Source organism: Arachis duranensis, chromosome 4, assembly GCF_000817695.3.
Source record: "Arachis duranensis cultivar V14167 chromosome 4, aradu.V14167.gnm2.J7QH, whole genome shotgun sequence".
NCBI lineage: Eukaryota > Viridiplantae > Streptophyta > Magnoliopsida > Fabales > Fabaceae > Arachis > Arachis duranensis.
The window spans coordinates 40488911-40507858 of record NC_029775.3 but is presented as its reverse complement, the minus strand read 5'-3'; positions in this window follow the sequence as shown (position 1 = coordinate 40507858).

Here is an 18948-nt window from a genome sequence, read left to right as displayed (position 1 = left end):
CTGTGTCACAGATCCTCAAGAAAGTGGATAGATGTTGGTTAGGGTCTTCCAATGGTCCCCCTCCAAAAGAACAGTTGTTTTGGACCAAAGTGATGAGTTGTGGCTTTACTTCAAAGTTGTTTGCATTGACATTAGGAGTAAGAATGCTACTCCCACAATGTCTAGCATTTGCAAATGTGTAGGAAGCCAGTACTCTTCTTTGTAAAGAAAAAGTGCTTGATCTAGACCTCCACTTCACTTAATCATTGTCAATCTATTTCAATCCCCGGCAACGGCGCCAAAAATTTGATGTGTGGAAAACGATCCAACACAAAACTCACTGGCAAGTGTACCAGGTCGCATCAAGTAATAAAACTCACGGGAGTGAGGTCGATCCCACAGGGATTGAAGGATTGAGCAATTTTAGTTCAGTGGTTGATTTAGTCAAGCGAATCATGTATTGGTTGAGTGATTTTGTATCCAACAGTAAGTAAATAGCAGGAAATGTAAAGGGAGAGGGATGAATTGCAGAAATTAAAGATAACTGAAAGTAAAGGTGCTGAATCTTAAAGAACAAGAAATTAAATGACTGAAACTTAAAGTACAAGAAATGTAAATTGCAGTAACTTAAAGTGCAAGAAATATAAATTGCTTGAATGGAAAAAGGGAGCTGAGGACTGGAATTCAGAATTTAAGCAAGGGAAATTTAATTGCAACAATTAATAAAGCAGAAGATGAATTGGAAGTAACTAGAATTCAAACAGGAAATGAAATTTAATTGCAAGCAGGGGTTCATAGAAGAACCAAAAGGAAAAAGAGATCTCAGGGCTCCAGAGACTAGATAGCAAAGTCTAGATCTCAATTGCCTTCCCAGATTCAAGTTCACAAAGCAATTAACAAGAAATTAAAGATGAAGTAGCAAAGAAAATGTAATTAAACTCAATTATGCAGCAAGAAAATTAAAGAGATCTTGAATGGAGATTGAGACAGAAATTCCTCAATTCTTCACACCCAAGACTCAAACAAGAAAAGTAAAAAGTGCTCAAGCAAGAACGAGGAAGAAGAGAGATCAATTCTCCTCCCCAATTCTCTAAAATCTCAATTCCTAGCTCTCAATGAAGTCTCAAAATGTAAAAATTCAAAAATCAAAAGAAGGTTCAAAAGTCAAAAGTAAAAGTCCTCATTACATCAAACTATCTCCTATTTATACACTTTCTATTCTTGGATTTTGGAATTTGGATGGGCTTTTGATTTGGTGAAGAAATGAATTAAATTGGATTTTTAATCCAATTTTTAGCCCATGAAAAAGTTGCTTCCAGGAGGCTGCCCTGCCCTTGTGGAGGGCAGAGCAGGAAATGGTGCGTGCGGCTCATTGCGTGCGTGCTTGGTGTGTGTGATGCTGCAATATGCTGCCCTGCCCTCCACAAGGTGCGCCAGATGCTGCCCGTGCGTGCTGCTGCTGGCCGAGACTCCCTTGGTGCGCCCAATCTTGTGCGCTGGCCATGCACCACAAAAATGCTGCCCTGCCCTTGTGGAGGGCAGGGCAATGTTGCCAATGGTGAGGTTCCAAGTTCGAAACTTGGTGGAGGCACACGCTGCTTCTTTTTCTTTGGTTTTCTTAGCACCAAAGTAATGCTTAGTTCCTTGCTTCCTCAGAGTGCCGTGTTCGATTCTGGGAGAATGAAAGCAAGCCAATTTTTGCTTGATTTTATTGTGCTTGAGCGCTACTCCTTTCCTCTTTGTCATTGGGTTCGAAACCCATAGGAAGCATTATGAAACAATTTCTTTTGAATTGTTCTTGGGTGAAGCCCGATATTGCTCTTGAGGAGGGCAGGGCAAAGTGTTTGCTCCCTTTGGTCCTTGGCATAAAATTGTGCTATGCCCTTGTTGTGGGCAGGGCAGTGTTGCTTTCCAAAGTTTGGCTCATTATGTTGCTCTCTTGGAGGGCAGTGTGCCCTTGTGGAGGGCAATGTTTGCTTCCTCCTTCCATGCGCCACACTTCTCATCTCTTGGCCACACTTCTTAAGCCACGTTTTTCTTCTTTTCTTCCCTTCTTCACCTACAAGAAACCAAAACAACCACTCAAAGTATCTCTAAATTCATAAGGTTTATAATTCATTAAAAATCAATTAATTCCTGCTCAAACCTCATGATTTAGCATCAATTTAATGGTAGTTGCTTGATTTAAAGAAGTTATGCATTTTCATTCCAAATCACTTACTTAGGATGTAAGAAAGTGCATAAAGACTAGTAAAACAAGTGAAATTAGCTTTGAAAAAAGGGTATATGATGACCTGTCATCAGAATCCACCGTGTATCATGTGGACATGTCTTTCTGGCGTCCGAGATGATCGTGCGGTTGGTCCGACGTCTTCTGCTCTTCTTCTTTTCCTTTGTTTATCATCGCTAGTGGCTAGGTAGCAATCTAGCTTCCCTTCTCGTACGAGCTTTTCTATGACATTTTTCAAGTCAAAACACTCAATGGTGGAGTGCCCGTGGATCCGATGGAATTCACAATATTCAGCCCGGTTTCCTCCTCCTTTTTTGCCTTTAAGTGGTCGAGCTGGTGGTATTTTTTCTATGTTGCAAACCTCTTTGTAGACATCCACAAGAGACACCCGAAGAGGGGTCTAATTTTTTCTCTCCATGTCGATCTTCCCTTTTTCTGGAATCTTTGTCTTTATCCCAAGGGGTGAACCCTGCTTTTGAGGTCTCTCCTAATCAGGAGTTTTCCTCCATGTTGATGTACTTTTCCGCTCGCTCCTACACCTCGTTCAGAGATGTGGGGTACTTCTTTGATATGGATTGACTAATAGGCCCTTCTTGCAGACCATTAATAAGACCCATGATGGCAGCTTCTGTTGGAAGGTTTTGTATATCCATGCATGCTTTGTTGAATCTCTCCATGTAGTTATGCAGGGTTTCTCGCTCTCCTTGTCTGATTCCTAGTAAGCTCGGAGCGTGTTTAGCTTTGTCCTTTTGGATGGAGAATCTGGCCAGGAATTTTTTATCCATGTCGTCGAAACTTGAGATGGACCTAGGAGGGAGATTGTCGAACCATCTAATTGCTATTTTTGTTAAAGTGGTTGGAAAGGCTTTGCAACGAACTGCATCTGAGGCATCGGTGAGGTACATTCTGCTTCTGAAGTTGCTGAGATGATGGCTGGGATCTGTAGTGCCATCGTATAAGGTCATGTTTAGGAGTTTAAAGTCCTTTAGGATTTTTGTCTTCATGATTTCTTTGGTGAATGGGTCTTGCTCCTTTCATGCGTTGTCTTAGGGAGTGGATCGGCTGGCTTTCGTCTTGACATTAGCTTCAATTTTTAGGAGTTTGGTTTCTGGTTCCCGACGTCGCCTTATTTCTCTTTGCAGATCCTTCTCGGCCTCTCGTTGACGTAGGGCATCTTCCGCAAGTTGTTTTAACCGATCATGGAATGCTTCCAGGGCTCCCTCATTTGGGGAGTTCTTATTGTTGATTTGGGGAGTATCTTTTGGTGTTGTGCCCACGTTTTTGTGCGGCGTTCTTTCTTCTAGATCTGAGGTGTGATCGTTGTCATGGTCGTTCACCATGGTAATGGGATGACTTCCAGGTCCCCGGCAACGGCGCCAATGTTCCAAGCGTTACCTGAAACTGAAGGTCGATCTTAGATGAGATCTTCTGTACTGGTCGGAGCTGCTGAGTCTGATCTTACGGGGGTGTCTGGAGTCACGGTGACTGACGTGTAAGACTTGATGATAATGCTGATCCTTCGTCCCCGGAGGGTGGGGGGTACCTACAAGGGACTCCGATGCTTAAGTTAGCAAGGGTATTAAGCAGATATTGAGTAGAATCATAGTATGAGTTATACCTGGGTGCTTCAGTGTATTTATAATGGCATAGAGTGACCTTCCCGCCCTTTTCTCTGTAGGCTTGGGCCGCCTTAGGTTTTGGGGCGTGTTCCTCTATTTGGGCCCTTCTCTGGGCTTTCCTGGGGACTTGACCAAGCTCTTTGGGAAGAGGTCAGGTTGTTCTGACCTGAAGAGGTCAGTCGCTTTGTCTGTAGAACATCCCGGGTCAGACACCTCGACCCAGGGTATGAACAATACCCTTATAGAAAATTTGCAATTGAATTTAATCCGTGAACATGTTTGGTGGGACATTTCCTCAACAATCCTTTGTATCTTTTCCATGCTTCATATAGTGAATCTCCCTGAAGTTGCTTGATTATCTGAACCTCTTTTCTAAGCTTGATTATTCTTTGGGGAGTGGTATGCGAAATAGTGACTCACACTTTTCACAACTCCGCATAGCTGACCAACAAGTGCACTAGGTCGTCCAAGTAATATCTTACGTGAGTAAGGGTCGATCCCATGGAGATTGACGGCTTGAAGTAAGCTATGGTCATCTTGTAAAACTTAGTCAGGTGGATTCAAATTGTTATGAGGTGTTAATAATTAAAAGAACAATAAAACATAAAATAAAACAAAGTTACTTATGTAGTTCCTTGGTGAGAATTTTAGATAAGCGTTTGGAGATGCTTTGTTACCTCTGAACCTCTGCTTTCCTACTGTCCTCATCCAATCATGCATACTCCCTTCCATGGCAAGCTGTATGTTGGTGGATCACCATTGTCAATGGCTACCATCCATCCTCTCAGTGAAAATATGTCCTCTACGGTTTCCCGCATGGCTAATCAGTTGTCAGTTCTCGATCGTGTCGGAATAGAATACATTTATTCTTTTGCACACTGTCACTGATCCCAACAGTCATGAGTTTGAAGCTCGTCACAGTCATCCCATCCCATATCCTACTCGGAATACCATAGACAAGGTTTAGACTTTCTGGATATCAAGAATGCTGCCAATTGGTTCTAGCTTATACCACAAAGGTTCTAACGTCACGAATTCAAATGCTCTGTTGTCGAGAGAGGTGATTCAGATCTGTGGATCAGAGACCAAAGAGAATATACTCCAGCTATCATCCAATGACTACGTTGAACATCATGAAGACCGCTTTGTGGTTGTCAGGCACGCGGATCTTGGCGAAGCGATTAACAAAGATTGAGTGATTGTCACGGGTCACCCCTTCATTCTGACTTAACTGAATTAAGTACAAGAGTATATCTTGAAGGAGAAGTAGGCGTGAATTAAATAGAAAAACAATAATACTTGCATTAATACTCGAGGAACAGCAGAGCTCCTCACCTTAATCTATGAGGTGTAGAAACTCCATTGTTGAAGATACATGAGAACAAAAGGTATAGGCATGGCTGAATGGCCAGCCTCCAAAAAGGGTTCGAAGAACTCCCAAAAGGTTAAAGACTCCGAGTACAATAGTAAAAAGTGCTATTTATACTAAACTAGTTAACTAGGTTTACAGAAAATTAGTAGATACTGCAGAAATCCACTTTCGGGGCCCACTTAGTGTCTGTTTGGGCTGAGCCTTGAAGCTTTCACATGCATAGGCCATCCTTGGAGTTTAACTCCAGCTTTGGTGCCAGTTCCGGCATTTTACGCTAGAAAAGGGTCTTTGGTGGGCATCTGGACGCCAGTTTAGACTACCAAATCTCGGACAAAGTATGAACTATTATACATTCCTGGAAAGCCCAAGATGACTACTTTCCAACGCAATTGAGATCGCGCCAATTGGGATTCTGTACCTCCAGAAAATCTATTTTGAGTGCAGGAGGGTCAGAATCCAATAGCATCTGCAGTCCTTTCTCAGTCTCTGAATCAGATTTTTGCTCAAGTCCCTCAATTTCAGCCAGAAAATACCTAAAATTACAAAAAAATACACAAACTCATAGTAAAGTCCAGAAATGTGATTTTTGCATAACAACTAATAAAACTATACTAAAAAGCAACTAAAACATACAAAAAACTACCTAAAAATAATGCCAAAAAGCGTATAAATTATCCCCTCACCAGGGTGGAAAGAACTTAGTCAAGAACTTGTTGACTAAATCCTCCCAAGTAGCAATACTCTTCTTGGAAAAGGTTTCCAACCAATTAGATGCTCTGTTTCTAAGAGAGAAGGGAAACAATATCAGTCTATAAGTGTTTGGTGGAACTCTATTTGTTTTAATCAATCTCTGGCAACAGTGCTAAAAACTTAATACGGATTCTACAAACTTAATCCGCCGGCAAGTGCACTAGGTCGCATCAAGTAAAAACTCACATGAGTGAGATCGATTCTACGAGGATTGATAGATCAAGCAACTTTAATTAATTGGCTATTCTAGTTAAACAAATCAAATTTAATATAGTTTAAGCTAAGAGTTAAATATCTTGACAGTGAAGTAAATGACTGAAGAGTAAACAACAAGGAAATAAATGACTGAAATCAAAGAGCGGGAAGGTAAATAACTGAAAATTTAGAGTGCAATAAAATAAATCACAATAATGTAAATAAGGAAAGAATAAATGACAAGAAAAGTAAACTCCTAGAATGTAAAGGAAGTAATGAGAATGGGCATTAAATGGAAAGCAAATAATCAGGAAGGGGGAAGATAGAATAAGCGATGATCTTTGGGGTACAGAGATATTGAATTCTTCGGATCAAATTATATTTCATCTCATCTTCAATCATATAATTCATTGATCTCTTGGTAAATTATAAGTGATTAACTCTCAATTCCTTGGTGAATCAATCTCTCTTAACTTGTTCAATTGCCAATTCCTTGATTTAATTGCTTATGAGAAGAGATGAAGATTGATCTTTGATTTAGATTCACACAATCTATAAATCCAAATGTGGGTTAATTAAATGTTAAAATATCAATCCCAGACCAAGATTTACACAATTATGAGAAAGAATTTCAAGCACTAATTCTTTGATTCCTTTCCCAAGGTTTACATACAATCCATGTTGGATTCAAATTCTTTCCCAAGATATTTGAATCCTTGAAATGAAGAACGAAGATTCTTTCTATAAATTAAAATGAAAGATGAAGGGAAGAAGAAGATAACATCACACTTGATCCATCAAATTTCAATAGACCTCCTTCCCGGAATAAAGGGAAGTTAGCTACTCACAGCTTACAGAAAAAAATATTAATAAACCCTAATTTTGTGGTTTATCTTGTGCTAAATTTGGTGGATTTTATCAACTTATCTCATATTTATTCACTAAAAAGCATTGTTTTGTAATTCTCCCTAATAAATTACTAAATTTAATTCACTTTAATTCTATTCGATGTCTTGGTATGTTTGTTGAGTGATCTCAGGCTTATAAGGCAATGATTGGAAGGAAGAAGTGAAGAGAAAAGCATGCAAAGTAGAGAACTCATGAAGAAATGGGGAATTACTAAACTCAAAGCGACGCGTACATGTCACCCACGTGTACACGTGAGAAGGGCATCTGCAAGGCGACGCGCGCACGTCACCCACGCACACGCGTGACATTGGTCACATGACCTCATTAAAGTGTACACTGGGGCGATTTCTGAGCCATCTAGGCCTAAATCCAACTCATTTTTAAAGCTATTAGAGGCCATAATAAAAAGGGAACAAGGGGGAACAATTAGAGTAGTGTAGGAAACATACTTTAGGTTAGTTCTAGAGAGAGAAGCTCCCTCTTCTCTCTAGAATTAGGGTAGAATTAGGTTAATCTCTCTTAGATTTAGGTTTTATTTCTTGTTTTCAATTAGTTTTTCTTACAATTTCTTGTTACTACATCCTTGTTCTCTTAGTTTACATTGTTAATTTCTCTTTTAAGCCTCTTTTTCGTTTATGAACACTCTTGTTAATTTTGATTTTTTTTAATGCAATTTTGATGTCCTTTTAATGCTTGTTTGAGTTAGTATTGTTATTTTCTTGTATTGGGTAGTTGTAGAATTTACTATTTCTTTCAATAACCATGCTTTTCTTTTATGTCTTTCAAGTGTTTGACAAAATGTTTGGTTGGGCTTTAGAGTAGATTTTGAGCATTCTTAGCTTGAAAAGAGAAATTAAACAATCTTGAGTTATTAATACCCAATTTAGATTGGTGATCTAGAGTGATTAGTTAATCTTGTTTTCATTAACATTACTTATGGATCGGGATTAACTAGGCTTATTTGATTTTCTCTGGATGTTGGAGATAACGAAATAGGATTAGCTCTTGGTAACTATTGTATTATAATTCATGACTAAGATAGAAAGTCTTGATTCTCAATCCTTGCCATGAATGCCTCTTTAGTAATTCTTATCTTTAGTTGTTTAATTTACTTTCTTGTCATTTAGATTATTATCTTCTTATTTGCAAACCACCCCTTGAACCTCATAATCGATAATATGCATACCTCACTGCAATTCCTTTGAGAAATGACCCGAGATATAATACTCTCGGTATCTTTTAAACTCAATTGAGGATTGTTTGTTGGTTTGGAACTATACTTCGACGAGATTATTTGTGTGAAATTCCTAACCGACGATAATCCTCTTTCATGTTTTTTGCGCCGTTAGCGGGGAATTATAATGTGTTCTTATTATTGGTTACTGTATATATGTTGATAGTGTGAAAAGGTTTGCTCTTTGTTTGTTTGCTTGTTTGAGTCACAAGTTAGGTTCTTGTTTCTTTATCTCTTAATAGTTTTGTTTTTCTTTTTCCTTTTCTACTATGAATTCTCATCCCTTTGGCTATGAGTTTGGTTCAAACTATATTGTAGGGAATGAAAGCTTCAATGGAAGTTTGCATCAAGGATTTGGAAATCAAATATGGGAGGAGCCTCAAGCATATAGACAACCTTCTTGGCAACAACCACCTCCGGTTTCTTATGGGTAAAATCCAACTCCTAATGCATACCAACCTAATAGATGTGATGACCCTCATTGTAGTTGTCAACCACAATCACCATATGCATATGACCCATTCCCTCAACATAGCCTTCAAAAACCTTACTCACAAGTCCCATACCACCATTCGCCTTCATATGATCCTAACCTATACTCACCACACCAACCACCATATGAACCATATGAACCATAGTTAGAGCCACCACCATTCCAATACCAATACCCCCAAGAACTACCATCTCCATATATACCACCTCAATACTCTCACCAATATGAGCCACCCTCCAACTATGACACTCTCCTTCCAAACAATGAACCGTCTCTTCCACCACCACCTTCATTGGATGAATTTCTCAAACCCTTAATGAAAGAATAAAAAGATCTTTACTCTCATCTTCAAAAGCAAGAAGAATAGGATCAAAAGGAGTTTGAGAGGCTAGGAACCATGATGGCCTCCTATATAAGCTCATGCAATTAAAGCACTCCCATTGATGAATGTTGAGGATCGACCAAAGATCATAGTGAGGAAGTGAATTTGGAGATTCAAGGTGAAGAACAAGAGTTGAAGCAAGAATTATATGAAGAGGAGAAAGTAGAGATAATTGAACCGGAAGAAGAGGTTGAAGATTTAGGAGATGTTGAATGCAACAAGGAATCTAAAGTTGTAGAGCCTTCTTCCATGGGGTTTAAAAGTGATGTTGAGAAGGATAGTGCACAACCTCAAAGGCATATTGTGAGTGAAGAATAGGAAGAAATGGTACAAGCAACAAACCCTCCTATTTATGATGATTCTGCATCAACATATGATATTTTCAAGCTTGATGATTCCTTCCCCATTGAACTTGGATTTGATGCTGAGGTAGATTTCACTCAACCTTCTATTTATGACTTGAGTGATGGGGAAGAGCTAGAAGACATTGGTGAGGGAGCATTAGAACTTTAATAAGCTTGGCAAGAGGTAGAGCTTGAAGAATCTTGTCCAGTGGTAGAAGCCACTAGAAGAGGACGGATAGGAGTAGGAATTCCCTTGTTAGGACCATTGGAAGCATCTCCTCCTAAGTTACCATCACCCTTTACATTTGAGTGGGTAAAATTCTTGTCCCTAAGTGTTCTGATGGTTACATGAAACAGGGAGGTCGATCTCAGACGAGATCATCTTGTCTAGTCAAGGTTGCCGCGTCCGACTTGTTGGAACGGGAGGTGCTGCTGATCCTTGATCACCAGGGGGTGGTGGTACCTGCAAGAGACTCCGATGCTTAAGTCAGTTCAGGCTTTAGGCAGGTTTTTTGTAGAATTGGACTATGAGTTATACCTGGGTGCTCCAGTGTATTTATAATGGTGTTTAACGATCTTCCTTTGAGATAAGTTTGTTATCTTATCTTATCTTTTGTGGATGAGATCATATCTTTGGCCAACCACCCTTTAGTAGGCGGTGGTTCCTTTATTTTAGGCCTCATTGGGCCTCTGTCGTGATTGTCCGAGCTTTCTATGAAGAGGTCGGTGGTGGGCTAGCCTTTCTTAAGGTCGGCCCCATTGCCTTCAGCCAACCTGACCCTACAGCTCGGACCAGTGTATGAATAGTGTCCCGGCTTAAGCTCCGACCTTTTCCCGAGGTTGTTCTCATTCCCTGAGCTTCAACGTTTCCTAGGGGAGGTCGAGCTAAAGCATATTCTTTGTTGTCCCCGCTCGAGGCGTTGTTGTTCCCTTTGGGTAAGCTTTTTGCCTCCTTTAATGTTGTTTCGAAATGTGGAGTGTTTTTTCCTTTGCTCTTTAAATGCTGCGTTGTTTTCAAGGGCGTTAGTTCCTTGGGTTCACGCAAGCGCTTTTAAAGCCTATTGATTGGGCTTTTATTCCTTTTTCCGTTTCGTTTCTCTCTTTGTATTTTGTTTGAAATCAAAAGGGGTTTTTACTTCCTTTCAGTTTCTTGCTTCTACCTGCTTTTACTTTTCTGGAGAAAAGTCTCTTCTTTTGTTTTGTTCCTTCGATTTGCCCCACGCTTTCTTCCTCTTCTGAAGCTTTCGAAGGGCTTGCTAGTGTTGATCATTTGTGATTTTCCGCGCGCTCGCCGTATTTTCTATTTCTTCCTTATTCTAGGTTGGTGCCTATTTTTTGCATTTTGCATTTTTCCTGTTTGTTGATGGTTGCGATCCTTCTTTGTGTGAGCTTCTGGTGATGCTGCATGCTTTCATTTCTTAAAAAGTTTTGATCTTTTATCTTGTTGTTTGTTTGAAAAATGCTAGCGCTTGGGCTTTTGGTTTTCTTTCGATTCTCTTCTCTCTTTGTGTTTGTATTGCCTCCAAAGGGTGTCTCTAGGTTTTGTGAATCCTTAGGGTGCCCTTTGTTTATCTTTTTGCTAGTTGCTGGTTGTTTTTTGTGTTTTCTATTTCTGGCTGTGTTGTCTGGTGGTGATATCTTTTCATTTTCCTATTTGTAGGTGTAGTTTCTATGTCTTCTCGTAGAAATATTGTTGAAATGTCCACAAAGGTTCCTTTGGGTATGGCTGACTGGTTAGATTCTGTTCATACCCTGGGTCAAGCTGTCCGACCCGAAATGTTTAGCGACAAGCTGACCGACCTCTTTAGGTCAGACTATCTGACCTCTTCGCAAAGAGCTCGGCCAATGTCCGACCTATTCACAAAGAGCTCGGAAAAAACGCCACAGAGGCCCAAGTAGGCCCAAACAAAGGAACACAACCCAATCTAAAGGCAGCTAAATCCTAGAAAAGATAAAGGTGGTTCCCTAGAAGATAAGATGACCTCACTGACATAAGCGAAAATTGGCAGATTAAGAATTAATTAGAAAAATGGCGTTGCAAGTACAGTTCTTAACCGGTGAAAATCCACTTATCAATTTAGAAAAAAGTTGTCACAAATTTTAGAAATAAAATACTGGGAGTATGAGTCCCAGGTTGTCTCCCAACGAGTTGCAGAAAAATGTGCTATTTTATCAATCAGAGGTTTTCCAAATGGGTTTTGAGTTTGATGAACAGAAAATTAAATTAGAGAATTTAAATGATTTGTTTAAAAATCTTGACCGGGAGAAGATTAATTGAAAGTTCTATCCTTGTTGGAATTTTGTCAAGATCAATTAATAATTAGTCATTGTTTTCATTTAGTTAACCCTCAACGAATGAAGGAAAGTCAAATTAAAAGTCAACTTCTATTCACAAGTCCTAATCCTCTCCCTTGGGAAGGATTAGAGTTAGTGACTAACAAGCCAACCAATAATGAACTAATTACAATTGAACTCTTGAGTATTCGAACTCAAGGTTCTCCTTTTAATTAACTCCTAATCAAGTTGAGGAACTACTCCATCATCATAAATGTAGACTTCACAAAATTAATGGGGAAAATAAAAAAGGGCATAATAAATAATAATCAAAGAGATTAATTAAAAGTAAAAATAGTCTTGTATTAATGAACTCTAAAAATAATCCAATGTCAACTCTGGACAATTTAAGAATATGGAAGAGTAAATGAAAAGTAGATAAACAAAATAGAATGACCAGTTCCGGAGGTAGACTCTTCTCAAAAGGCAAAGCCAAAAAATCTTTAAATCCTAAATTATGAATGTCAAGAGAAGACAACCTAGGGGAGAGTAAAATCATATCTAAAAACTGGAAAATTATGCAGAATGAATTCTCCTCCTTGTCTCTGCATGTTCCTTGGCTCTAATCTGTGTTTCTGGGCCGAAAACTGGGTTGAAACGCAGCCCAGAATCTATACCAGCGACTTTTGTAATTATGCAGATCGCGCATGTTATGCGACCGCGTCGTCCACGCGTTCGCGTCACTCAACATTTTTCGTGCCACGCATGCGCGTCGTATACGCACTCGCATCATTCGTTCAGCTTCCAATCCACGCGGTTGCGTCAGGCACGCGAGCGCGTCACTGCGGTTTCCTCCATTTCGCGTGGTCGTGTGAGCCATGCGCCCGCGTCACTTCTCGCTGGTCATCTCCTTAATTTCTTGTGTTCCTTATATTTTTGCAAGCTTTCTCTCCATTCTTTACGTCATTCCTGCCCTATGAACCCTGAAACACTTAACACACAGATCACGGCATCGAATGATACAAAGGAGAATAAAAATATACAATTAAAAGATCTTTAGGAAGCAAGTTTTCAATCATAGAATATTTTTAGGAAGGAATTGTAAATACATGCAAATCATATGAATAAGTGGGTGAAGACTTGATAAAACCACACAATTAAACACAATATAAATCATAAAATAGTGGTTTATCAACCTCCCCACACTTAAACATTAGCATGTCCTCATATATATGTGTGTGTGTGTGTGTGTGTGTGTGTGTGTGAATGCAACTATATAATTTAGTCTATATGATTGAAAATAGATAAGTTCTCTAAGACAAAGCATGGGGCAGATTCCACTAATTCAAATCATGCAGTAAAAGCAAGTAAATTTGTAAGAAGATAGCTCGTGAAGGCAGGGAAACAGGATCAAGCATTAAACCCTTACTGTTGGTGCGTGTGCACTCTAATCTTCTCTAGTATATAGGGTAATCATTCTATCCTTCTCTAATCATTGTTTAAAAAAATTTTGCTTTTCACCTAACCAATCAACAACATTTAAAGTATCAATGCAAACATCATGAGGTCTTTTCACGGTTGTAATGGGGCTAAGGTAAGGCTGAGGGTACATATATGGCTAAGTGAGCTTATAGATTGAATCTTTAATTAACCTAAGCTCTCACCTAACATACATATACTCTATATAATTTCAATATTCATATTTAGTTACCTAGAATTTCCTTTTCACATTCCATACTCATGCATCATCCTTTATTTTAATTTTATCATACATGCATTGATTATTGAACTTTGACTTATTTACTAAAATAACTATATTTATTTATTTATTTATTTTTACATAACTTATCAATGCGCATAGATTTATAATTTTTTCTTTTATGGTTTCACATGAGTAGGTACCCAAATTCCCTTTATTTTATCATGACATATTCCATTATTATCCTTTGTTCCCACAATTTTCCCATACTCAATTAACACACCATTTCTATCTTAAGTTAACCAAAGATTCAATTGGGATTTTCAATTATTTTTCTACTTAAGGCTAATAATGTGGTAAAATGTAGAACAAATGGGATTAAAAATGGCTCAAACAAGCAATGGCCTCAATCATATGCATGTATATAACACATTAACATTGGACATATATGATAAAACAAAATTCATATTACAATCATAGAGAAGTAGACACACAAGAAAAGGATATTTATGGTTAAATAGTGTAACCATGTATTTAGGCTCAAAGTCTCACAGGTTGTGTGTTTTTAGCTTGAAAGCCATGTTCCAATTTCAACTTCAAACAAATTTAACATAAATGTTTTGATTTAGATTAGTGAAATTTTTCAAAAAAAATTAGGGTCTTAAAAGAAACTTATTATCTTTTCAATCAGGTAGAACATGCATGCAATTAACCTACTACTATGTGATCTATCATATTCTAAAGAAAAAGAAATTGGTGTTAGGGGAAAGAATTACCTCCGAAAGTCAGGTACTGACCAACCTCCCCACACTTAAGGCTTTGCACCGTCCTCGGTGCCATCTGTCAGGAACAAGGGTGGGCTGGTGGCAGTATCTCCACAGTTGGGACCGTCATGGCTCCCTGTACTGGTAAAGGAAGTGGAGTCTGGAGTGCCTGGGTCCTCGTCAGTTCTATGGTTGCCTGTGAGTAGCTATTTGAGGAATTTGAATCGGCACTGGTTGCAGCGCTCTCGTAGCTTCGCCTTGTGTTCTACCAGGTCCAACCTCTCTAGTATTTGATGGAGCAACTGACTTGGTGTGGAAGGGGAATGTCTGTAGCTTGTTCTGTGGATTGGCTGGTAGTGGCTGTTGGTGGCCTGAGATACTTCCCATTAGGGCGTACTGATCATCCCGTGGAAGTATGGCCTTGGTGTCCCCAGCTCTGTAGGACCGCGATTTGTACATGCTCCATAGTATTCTGGATGTGTCTTGAGAGATTCAGAGGTTGGTCTGTAAGGATGCACCATAGTAGAACAGCCGTGTCCGCAGTAAAGGAGGACTCATGAGTGCTCGGAAAGACGTAATGGGACATAATCTGTGCTCACACGCAAGCCTCCATCTGCTGAGTGCGGAAGCCGATATTCCCTTAAGACGGGAACGATGGTATCCAAAAATCCATCTGCTGCCATGTTGTGCGATAACTCTGAGAACAGCGTCCCAATCAAATTTGTACATCTGGCGCTTGAGTGTGGCTTCTTGAAATGCGTCCAGTCCTTCTGGAGCAGGGAAAGATCTAAGGCTCACTGAATGGCCTCTTCTGTAACGGGGACTTGCTTCTGACGGACATAAACGGACAACAAGGTCGGCAGGTGGAAATTGGAAGTCGCAGTGTTTTTGTGCAAGTCGCAGCTCAACAAATTTGGTAATACGAGGCGGGAGGATAAGAAGGTGTTCATTGTTGTAATTCTGAGCTGCCAAAATGGGTAACATCTGCTCATAGTAGCGATTGGGAAATCGTGCAGCGTCCTTTGCTGGGAAGGCTTTCTCCTTTTCATCGACCTTTATAATCCTTTTAATTCTTTTTGTTGAGGGCTTAACTACAGTTGAAGATGGCTCTGCCACTAATGCTCTTTTTGTTTCTCTCCTTGCTGTGGATATTGGAGTAGCTTTCTCCTTGCCTTTCATGGTGGCCATCCTGAAAGGGAACGAGTAAAGACATGAATATTTCAAGGGTTATAGCAAGGAAAAGAATGGGAAAGGTGGTAATCAATGCACATCAAAGAAGAATGATGTTAACACATGGTCATGACTACATGTGAAAAATCATTAGTGGAAATATAATAAGTGCATATGACGACAGTTAAATGCAAGATGTTTATTGGCATGCCGGCAAAGGCATGAGTAGCATAGATCAAGCATTCAATGTCCAAGTTAGAATACCAAGTCTTCCAAACTAACAATCTATTTGTAATAACAATTATATTTAATCAATAAAATATAGAAATGGTATTTGTGAAAAGTAAGCATTTAGAGTAGTCTAAAAAAATAGTGCATAATGCCATACGGGCATTTTCACAAATACATAGCATGCATGTTAATTAAGGTATGGAAGGTATTAAATTGAACATGGAAGCAACCCGATAATAATGATATATAACTGTTAAACAAGTCTGAAATAATCCACAAGCAACCAAAAATAATGACCCAAATAAATTTCCAACACCAATTACAAGAAGAAGAGAGAAGAAGAGAACATAGGTAACGAAGGTAAAAAGAAAAAAAGAAGAAGAAAATATAAAAATAAGAAGAAGAATAGAAGAGGGAAGAAGAAAAGAAAAACCTTGATAATGGAGGTGAGAGAGAGAGAGAGAGAGTAGAAGGGAAGAAAGAAGGAAGAAGGAAGAAGGGGGGAAAAAGAAATAAGAAGGGGAAAAAGTAGGATTTGGTGAAGAAAAGATAAAATAATTTGGCAGATTTGAAAAAGTTGTGCGGCGCATGCGACGTGGACGCGTGGGTCACGCTTTCGCACGGATAGTGCTTAAGTGAGGTAACGCGGAAGCATTGGTCATGCGGACGCGTGACATGATTGATGCTAGTGGCGCGAGAGCAGCCTCGCGCTCGCACAACTCTCTGTTCGAAAATCATATTGCCACTTTTGAGGGTGACACGTTCGAGTGGTTGACGCGATCGCGTGAATGGCCAGACTCTGAAAACGGCGTGGACGCATGGGGCACGCGTACGCATGGTAGGGCTTGTGCATCTAGCACGAGTTCAGCCCAACTTCAGCACAACTCACTGCCATACACCCTTTTACGTCGAATTGCATAGCCACGCGTTCGCGTGGTTGACGTGGACGCATGGGGAGGCCATTCTACTAATGACGCGAAGACGTCATCAACGCAGTCGCGTGGGTCAAATGGTGCCAAAGGCACGCCTCCAGCCACACTCTCGCATAACTCTCTGTTTCTTTTCTTCATTGTTGCGAAGGCACTATGACGCGAGCGTGTCAACGACGCCGGCGTGTCGCATGCCTGAATCCCCTTGTTTTATATATGCAATATGTAATATGTAGATAAGATGCAAAATATAGGAATTAGTACTGAGAAGAGTTATTGACGAAGGAAATTAAGGAGAGGGGAAGGAATGATCATACCATGGTGGGTTGTCTCCCACCCAGCACTTTGCTTTAACATCCTTAAGTTGGACGCTCCACTAGCTCAGTCTTCTGCTGTGGGTGGATCTTCCAAGAGGAAGATCTCCAGTTCCTGGTTTTTCGCCATCTTTTCGCCATGGAATAACTTCAAGCGATGTCCATTGACTTTCATAAGTTCAGAGCTTGAAGGATGGCTCAAGTGAAAGACTCCGTATGGTTTTGCTCTCTCTACTCAATAGGGACTGTCCCATCTGGATCTCAACTTGCCCGGCATGAGCCGCATTTTGGAGTTGTAAAGGAGGACTAAGTCCCCAGGTTGGAACTCTCTTCTCTTGATGTTCTTGTCATGCACAGCTCCGATTCTCTCATAGTCAATGCTGCATTCCTTTACCACCGAGAAGGTTTTGTGTTCTAACTCAACTGGGAGATGACAGGCTTTTCCATAAACTAAGCTGAAAGGACTCATCCTAATCGGTGTCTTGTATGCTGTTCGATATGCCCAAAGCGCGTCTTGGAGACTGGTGCTCTAGTCCTTTCTATGAAGCTTAACTATCTTTTGCAGTATGTGCTTTATCTCTCTGTTTGACACCTCTACTTGCCCACTAGTCTTGGGGTGATAGGCTGTTGATATTTTATGAATTATCCCATGCCTCTTTAGTAAACCTGTTAGTCTCCTGTTACAAAAGTGAATGCCTTGATCACTCACGATTGCTCGTGGTGATCCAAAGCGACAAATAATATGGTTTCTGTTTATACTCTGGGTCAAGCTGTCTAACCCGGGATGTTTAGCGACAAGCTGACCGACCTCTTCTCAAAGAGCTCGGCCAATGCCCAACCTCTTCACAAAGAGTTCGGCTAAATCGCCATAGGAGCCCAAAGTAGGCCCAAAACGAAGGAGCACAGCCCAAATCTAAAGGCGGTCAGAGCCCAGAAAGATGAGGCGGTTCCCTTGAAGATAAGTTGACTCATCCAAAAGATAAGATAAGATAAGATAAGATAACTAACTTATCTTATCTAGAAAGGTCACTCCACACCATTATAAATACGCTGGAACACCCAGGTATAACTCATACTCTGATTCTACTCAATACCTGTTTAATACCCTTGCTAACTTAAGCATCGGAGTCCCTTGCAGGTACCCCCCACCCTTCGGTGACAAGGGATCAGCAACATTCTCAGTTCCACAAGTCAGACACACCAGCTCCGGCTGCTACACACCTGCCAGACACGTCGGCTCCGATCAGCACAGAAGATCTCGTCCGAGATTGACCTACAGTTTCAGGTAAACCCTCGGAACATTGGTGCCGTTGCCGGGGATCCTGGAAGTCATCCCATCACCATGGCGGACGGCCATGACAACGACCACGATTCAGGTTTGGAAGATAGAACGCCGCACAAGAACGCGGATGTTACACTCAAAGATACTCCGGAGCCCAACGGGGACAAAAATTCATCAAATCCAAGAGTGATAGAAGCGCTTCAAGATCGATTAAAGCAACTCGAGAAAGAAGCCCAACATCAACGCGAAAAAGAAGAGGATATGCATCGGGAGATAAGGCGACGCCGAGAATTAGAAGATAAACTTCTAAAACTCGAAGCCGATCTCAAAACTAAAGCTACTTGATCCACTCCAGAGGATAGCTCTCGCAAGGATCAAGATCCATTCACCAAAGAGATCATGAAAGCTAAAGGTCCCAAAGGACTTCAAAGCTCCAGACATGACCCCGTACGACGACACATCAGATCCAAGCCATCATCTTAGCAATTTCAGAAGCAGGATGTATTTCACGGAGGCCTCAGATGCAATCCGTTATTCTCCATCCAGAAGGACAAAGCCAAACACGCACTGAGCCTATTAGGGATCAAGCAAGGAGATCGAAAGAGCCTTCGCAACAACATGGAAAGATTCAACAAAACATGTATGGGCATACAAAGTCTGCCAACAGAAGCAGCTATCAGGGGCCTCATCAATGGTCTACGAGAAGGACCTTTTAGCCACTCAATATCCAGGAAGCACCCAAACATCTCTAACTGAGGTACAAGAATGAGCAGAGAAG